Source organism: Aegilops tauschii, chromosome 2 (genome assembly GCF_002575655.3).
Source record: "Aegilops tauschii subsp. strangulata cultivar AL8/78 chromosome 2, Aet v6.0, whole genome shotgun sequence".
Taxonomy (NCBI): domain Eukaryota; kingdom Viridiplantae; phylum Streptophyta; class Magnoliopsida; order Poales; family Poaceae; genus Aegilops; species Aegilops tauschii.
Window position 1 is genome coordinate 59,301,571 of NC_053036.3, and position 6,595 is coordinate 59,308,165.

The following is a 6,595-nucleotide window of genomic DNA, read 5'->3' on the forward strand; positions in this document are numbered from 1 at the left end:
TGTCTATGTTGCTATGTCTTAAAAATATATGAGTTGAACTGTGTCTCTATCTTGATTAGGGAACATAAACTAGAATGATATGGACAATACAGTGACCATAGTACATAGATATATGTTTGTTTCATGCTGTTATCCTGTCCACCTTACTACTGAACCGGTTTACCAAAATGAGTTTCGTATACTACAAGCTAAACCTGTGATGTGTCTGCTTGTTTCTCTTGTAGTATGCAAACAGAATATTGGAGAAGAGCACCCCACTATGCAATGGTAGAGAAAGTAATGCAGATAAGGTTCAAGATAGTGAGACAACCCTGTTGGTCTCCAAGAAAGGTGATAAAAACGATCTTGTAGACAGTGAGAAAACCCCAAAGTCCTGCGTTGATGTAGTGTTCGAGTTACTGGCCAGTACCGCTGGCACAAGCTCTTCGAACTCGCTGCCTGAATCACTTCGGCTTCTTTAGTCTCAGCTACAAGCTGAAAGGCATCAGTCAGCTGTGCTGCGGCAAGAAGCCGAAGGACTGATGAAGTCCCTGCAGAATTCAGATGCGTACTTTCTTGTGCAACAGCAAGCGCTGGAGGATTTAAGCGCCAAACAAGAGAAAGTTAATAAGCTTTCTAAGCATCTTGCCAGCATTATGGGTACCCAGGATATTGTTTCTTGAACTCTTCTGAAGTGGTTTCAGTTCTGGACTTGTTTTGCTGCGATGTTTATATGCTGCTTTGTTCCCTATATTTGCACTTGTGGCGAACTTTGATGCCCAGTGGATGTAATATGTGTAATAGCCGTGATAGCCTAGCATAAGTTGCTTGCTTATTTATTTCCTTGTTGTCTTGTTTATTTGTTTGCTTGTAGTCAGTGCAGTTCTTTTTCCGCGGTTTGCTAGTGGCTGCAATAACCTATTTTTTAAACTAGGCCACAATAACCATGGGCTAATATTTACTGTAGTGACACTGGGCCTCCTACGGGCCGTAGAAACAGTGGGCCTTCTACGGGCTGCAGAAACAGTAGGCCTTCTACGGGCCGTAGAAACAATGGGCCTTCTACGGGCCGTAGAAACAATGGGCCTTCTACGGGCCGTATCATCAATGGGCCTTATACGGGCCGTATGATCGATTGGCCAAACATGGGCCAATAACAGGCCGCATTATGGCCGTAAACGGGTTAGAGTTGGAATCGTCCGTTCATGGGCCGACCATAACGGGCCATCGTTAATAGGCCGTATTTGATGACGCTATGAAAACGGCCCAATGTATTAACGGACCACAAACGGGCCGACTGTAACCACGGGCAGAATTTGGCCCACAAGCAGAAAATGACAGTAACGGGCCGTAAGTAAACGAATGCTGGAAATGAGCCCAAGAATAAATGGGCTCTGAGAAGGCCGAAAGATAACATGGGCTGGAAACGGCCCAACGAAATAACGGGCCATTAATGGGTATAAAATGATACACTGTTCATTACGGGCCAGTTTCACCACGGGCCGTTAATGGGTGTAAAGTGATACACTGTTCATTACGGGCCAGTTTCACCACGGGCCGTTAATAGGCCAAGAGTTACATAGGGCCTCATATGGGCCGAAAGATGTCATGGGCCATACATGGGCCGGAAGTGAAAACGGGCTGGAATCATATTGGATGGCCCAGATGACGCTACTGGGCCTAATTCGGATAGGGCGTAACGGGCCTTGAGTTAGCGGGCTGTAAATGGGCTATATGCGAACAGGCCGTTAACAGGCTTTCCATGGGCCGGCCCACCACCTTTTGACCAAGTCAAACGGGCCGGCCTTTTCATAGGAATGGGCCTCTGTTGGGCCGTGCCACGTGTCGACGTATCATAGGCGCCTTCTGCCAATGAGTGGATGACATCTGTCCCAACGATGAGCCGACACGTGTTTCCTCCAGCCAATGATGATTTTACACGTGGAAAATCCCCATTGGTCGGGGCTGTTAACGGGTTATCGGATCCAAAACCCGACCCAATAGCTTAACGGCGTTCCGTTACGGTGGATGCCACGTGTCGGTCATCATTGACGAAAGCACTTCTGTGACGCGCGATTTATCGTCATGAAAGTGCACACTTCCGTGATGATAATTTTGGTAATGTCATGGAACACTTCTACGACAGCACAGGTATGACTATCTTGATTCTGTCATAAAATCGTCAAGGATGTACATGCATGAAAAAAAAACGCGACCTACTGTGACAAACACGTATCATCAGGGAAGTGTATTTTTTTGTAGTGTTGCAACAACAAAGTAGAGGACGTCTAACTTGTTTTTGCAGGACATGTGGTGATGTGATATGTTCAAGACATGATGAGATATAAATTGTTTTATGAGATGATCATGTTTTGTAACCGTTATCGGCAACTGGCAGGAGCCTTAAGGTTGTCACTTTATTGTATGAAATGCAATCACCATGTAATTGTTTTACTTTATCAGTAAGCGGTAGCGATAGTCGTCGAAGCAATAGTTGGCGAGATGACAACGATGCTACGATGGAGATCAAGGTGTCAAGCCGGTGACGATGGAGATCATGACGGTGCTTTGGAGATGGAGATCAAAGGCACAAGATGAGGATGGCCATATCATGTCACATATTTTGATTGCGTGTGATGTTTATCTTTTATGCATCTTATTTTGCTTAGTACGGCGGTAGCATTACAAGATGATCCCTCACTAAATTTCAAGGTATAAGTGTTCTCCCTGAGTATGCACCGTTGCTACAGTTCGTCGTGCCGAGACACCACGTGATGATCGGGTGTGATAAGCTCTACGTTTGCATACAACGGGTGCAAGCCAGTTTTGCACACGCAGAATACTTGGGTTAAACTTGACGGGCCTAGCATATGCAGATATGGCCTCGTAAAAATGAGATCGAAAGGTCGAACGTGAATCATATAGTAGATATGATCAACAAAGTGATGTTCACCATTGAAAACTACTCCATCTCACGTGATGATCGGACATGGTTTAGTTGATTTGCATCACGTGATCATTTAGATGACTAGAGGGATGTCTATCTAAGTGGGAGTTCTTAAGTAATATGATTAATTGAACTTTAATGTATCATGAACTTAGTACCTGATAGTATTTTGCATGTCTATGTTGTTGTAGATCAATGGCCTGTGCTACCGTTCCCTTGAATTTTAATGCGTTTCCTAGAGAAAGCTAAGCTGAAAGATGATGGTAGAAATTACACGGGCTGGGTCCATAACTTGAGGATTATCCTCATTGCTGCACAGAATAATTACATCCTGGAAGCACCGCTAGGTGCAAGACCCGCTGGAGGAGCAACTCCGGACGTTATGAACGTTTGGCAGAGCAAAGTTGATGACTACTCAATAGTTCAGTGTGCCATGCTTTAGGCTTAGAATCGGGACTTCAACGACGTTTTGAACGTCATGGAGCATATGAGATGTTCCAGGAGTTGAAGTTAATATTTCAAGCAAATGCACGAATTGAGAGATATGAAGTCTCCAATAAGTTCTACAGCTGCAAGATAGAGGAGAATAGTTCTGTCAGTGAACATATACTCAGAATGTGTGGGTACCACAACCACTTGACTCAACTGCGAGTTAATCTTCCTGATGATAGTGTCATTGACAGAGTTCTTCAATCACTGCCACCAAGCTACAAAAGCTTCATGATGAACTATAATATGCAAGGGATGGATAAGACAATTCCCGAGCTCTTCGCGATGCTACAGGCTGCAGAGGTAGAAATCTGGAAGGAGTATCAAGTGTTGATGGTTAACAAGACCACTAGTTTCAAGAAAAGGGGCAAAGGGAAGAAGGGGAACTTCAAGAAGAACGGCAAGCAAGTTGCTGCTCAAGTGAAGAAGCCCAAGTCTGGACCTAAGCCTGAGACTGAGTGCTTCTACTGCAAAGGGACTGGTCACTGGAAACGGAACTGCCACAAGTATTTGGCAGATAAGAAGGATGGCAAAGTGAAAGGTATATTTGATATACATGTTATTTATGTGTACCTTACTAATGCTCGTAGTAGCGCCTGGGTATTTGATACTGGTTCTGTTGCTCATATTTGCAACTCGAAACAGGGGCTACAGATTAAACGAAGATTGGCTAAGGACAAGGTGACGATGCGCGTGGGAAATGGTTCCAATGTCGATGTGATCGCCGTCGGCACGCTACCTCTACATCTACCTTCGGGATTAGTTTTAGACCTAAATAATTGTTATTTGGTGCCAGCGTTAAGCATGAACATTATATCTAGATCTTGTTTGATGCGAGATGGTTATTCATTTAAATCAGAGAATAATGGTTGTTCTATTTATACAAGTAATATCTTTTATGGTCATGCACCTTTGATGAGTGGTCTATTTTTGTTGAATCTCGATTGTAGTGATACACATATTCATAATATTGAAGCCAAAAGATGCAAGGTTAACAATGATAGTGCAACTTATTTGTGGCACTGTCATTTAGGTCATATTGTTGTAAAGCGCATGAAGAAACTCCATGCTGATGGGCTTTTGGAATCACTTGATGCTTGTGAACCATGCCTCATGGGCAAGATGACTAAGACTCTGTTCTTCGGAACAATGGAGCGAGCAACAGACTTGTTGGAAAATATACATACTGATGTATGCGGTCCGATGAGTGTTGAGGCTCGCGGCGGGTATCGTCATTTTCTGACCTTCACAGATGATTTGAGCAGATATGGGTATATCTACTTGATGAAACATAAGTCTGAAACATTTGAAAAGTTCAAAGAATTTTAGAGTGAAGTGGAACATCATCGTAACAAGAATATAATGTTTCTACGATCTGATCATGGGGGTGAATATTTGAGTTATGAGTTTGGTCTTCATTTGAAACAATGTGGAATAGTTTCGCAACTCACGCCACCTGGAACACCACACACTACAGGAATTATCTTATTTGCAGTCTGCCCACTCTTTGCGGTCCGCTTGCTGACGGCAAAGACCTTTGCCGTCAGCCACAAGAAAACGGACGGCAAAGATGTGGCTGATGGCAAACAAGGTCTTTGCCATCAGCCAGTTCTTTGTCGTCCGCTAGCAGACGGAAAAGAGGTGGGTGGGTCCAGTTATTGTTTAACCAACTCAAGCCCACCGGCCCCACCTCTTTGCCGTCCGCAAGAAGACGGCAAAGAATCTTTGTCAACCGTTGGCTGACGGCAAAGAGGCGGGTACGTTAACGGCCGTCCCGCCCCCGTCCTCTGTCTCTTCTATCCACTCACTCATTCCTCCCCACCCACACCCGCCACCCCTTCCACGTCGCCCTGCCCCTTCCCCTCCGTCACCATCCCCCACCCACACCGGCCCGCGCCGCCGACCCCGTCCGGCGTAGCTGGCCGCCCCGCACCCCTCCCCAACCTCCACCGCGGCCCCGCCGCCTCTTCCACGTCGGGCAGCTGCGCCGCGGCCGTCCCCGCCTCGTCCCACCGCGGCCATCCGGCCTCCCCCTCCACCGGGTCGCCGCTTCCTCCAGCGGTCGCCGCAGCCGTCTGGCCTCCCCCTCCACCAGGTGAGCTCCTCACCCCTTTTTTTGTTTAATTAGTTTCTTTTTGTTTCTTTTAGTTTAGTTTCTGTTTTAGTTATAGTTATAGTTTTATTTTTAGTTTAGTTTATTTTAGATTAGTTTTAGTTTTAGTCTATTTTAGTTTAGTTTATTTTAGATTAGTTTTAGTTTTAGTCTATTTTAGTTTAGTTTATTTTAGATTAGTTTTAGTTTATTTTAGTTTAGTTTATTTTAGATTAGTTTTAGTTTTAGTTTAGAAGAAGAAGTAGAAGGAGGAGGGAGGAACAGGAGGAGGGAGAAGAAGAAAGAAGAAAAGATGAAGAAGAAGAAGAAGAAGAAGAAGAAAGAGGAGAGGAGGAGAAGAAGAAGAAGAAAAGGAAAAAAGAGACCCCGACCCGACCCCCGACACCCGATCGACACCCCGACACCTCGGCACGACACCCGATCGACACCCCGACACCTCGGCACGACACCCGATCGACACCCCGACACCTCGGCACGACACCCCGACCCCGACCCCCAACACCCTGACACCACACGCCGACCCCGACCCCCGACCAACCAACACCCTGACACCACACCCCGACCCCGACCCTGAGCCCGACACCCTAACACCCCGACACAACACCCCGGCACGACACCCCGACCCCGACACCCTGACACCACACCCCGACCCCGACCACTGACACCCAGACACCTGACACCCCAACCACCGACACCCTGACATCACACCCACCCCTACCCCCGACACCTTGACACCACACCCCGACCCCGACCCTGACACCCTGACACGCCGACCCCGACACGACACCCCGGCACGACACCCCGACCCCGACACCGACACCCTGACACCACACCCCGACCCCATATATATTTGTGTTGATTGGGTGTATTTTTATTATGGTCATGATTATGATACACTTAGATTATATACATATTATTATGTTCATGTCAGGTATCCAAATTTTTTATGTTGTACATTTTCGTTTACTTTTTGTCATTGCAGGTGTTGATAGGATGGTGGGCAAGGGTCCAGAGCGCCCCAATCCTCCTGCGAGCACTACTGGGAGGGGTGGTTCCATTATTCCAGC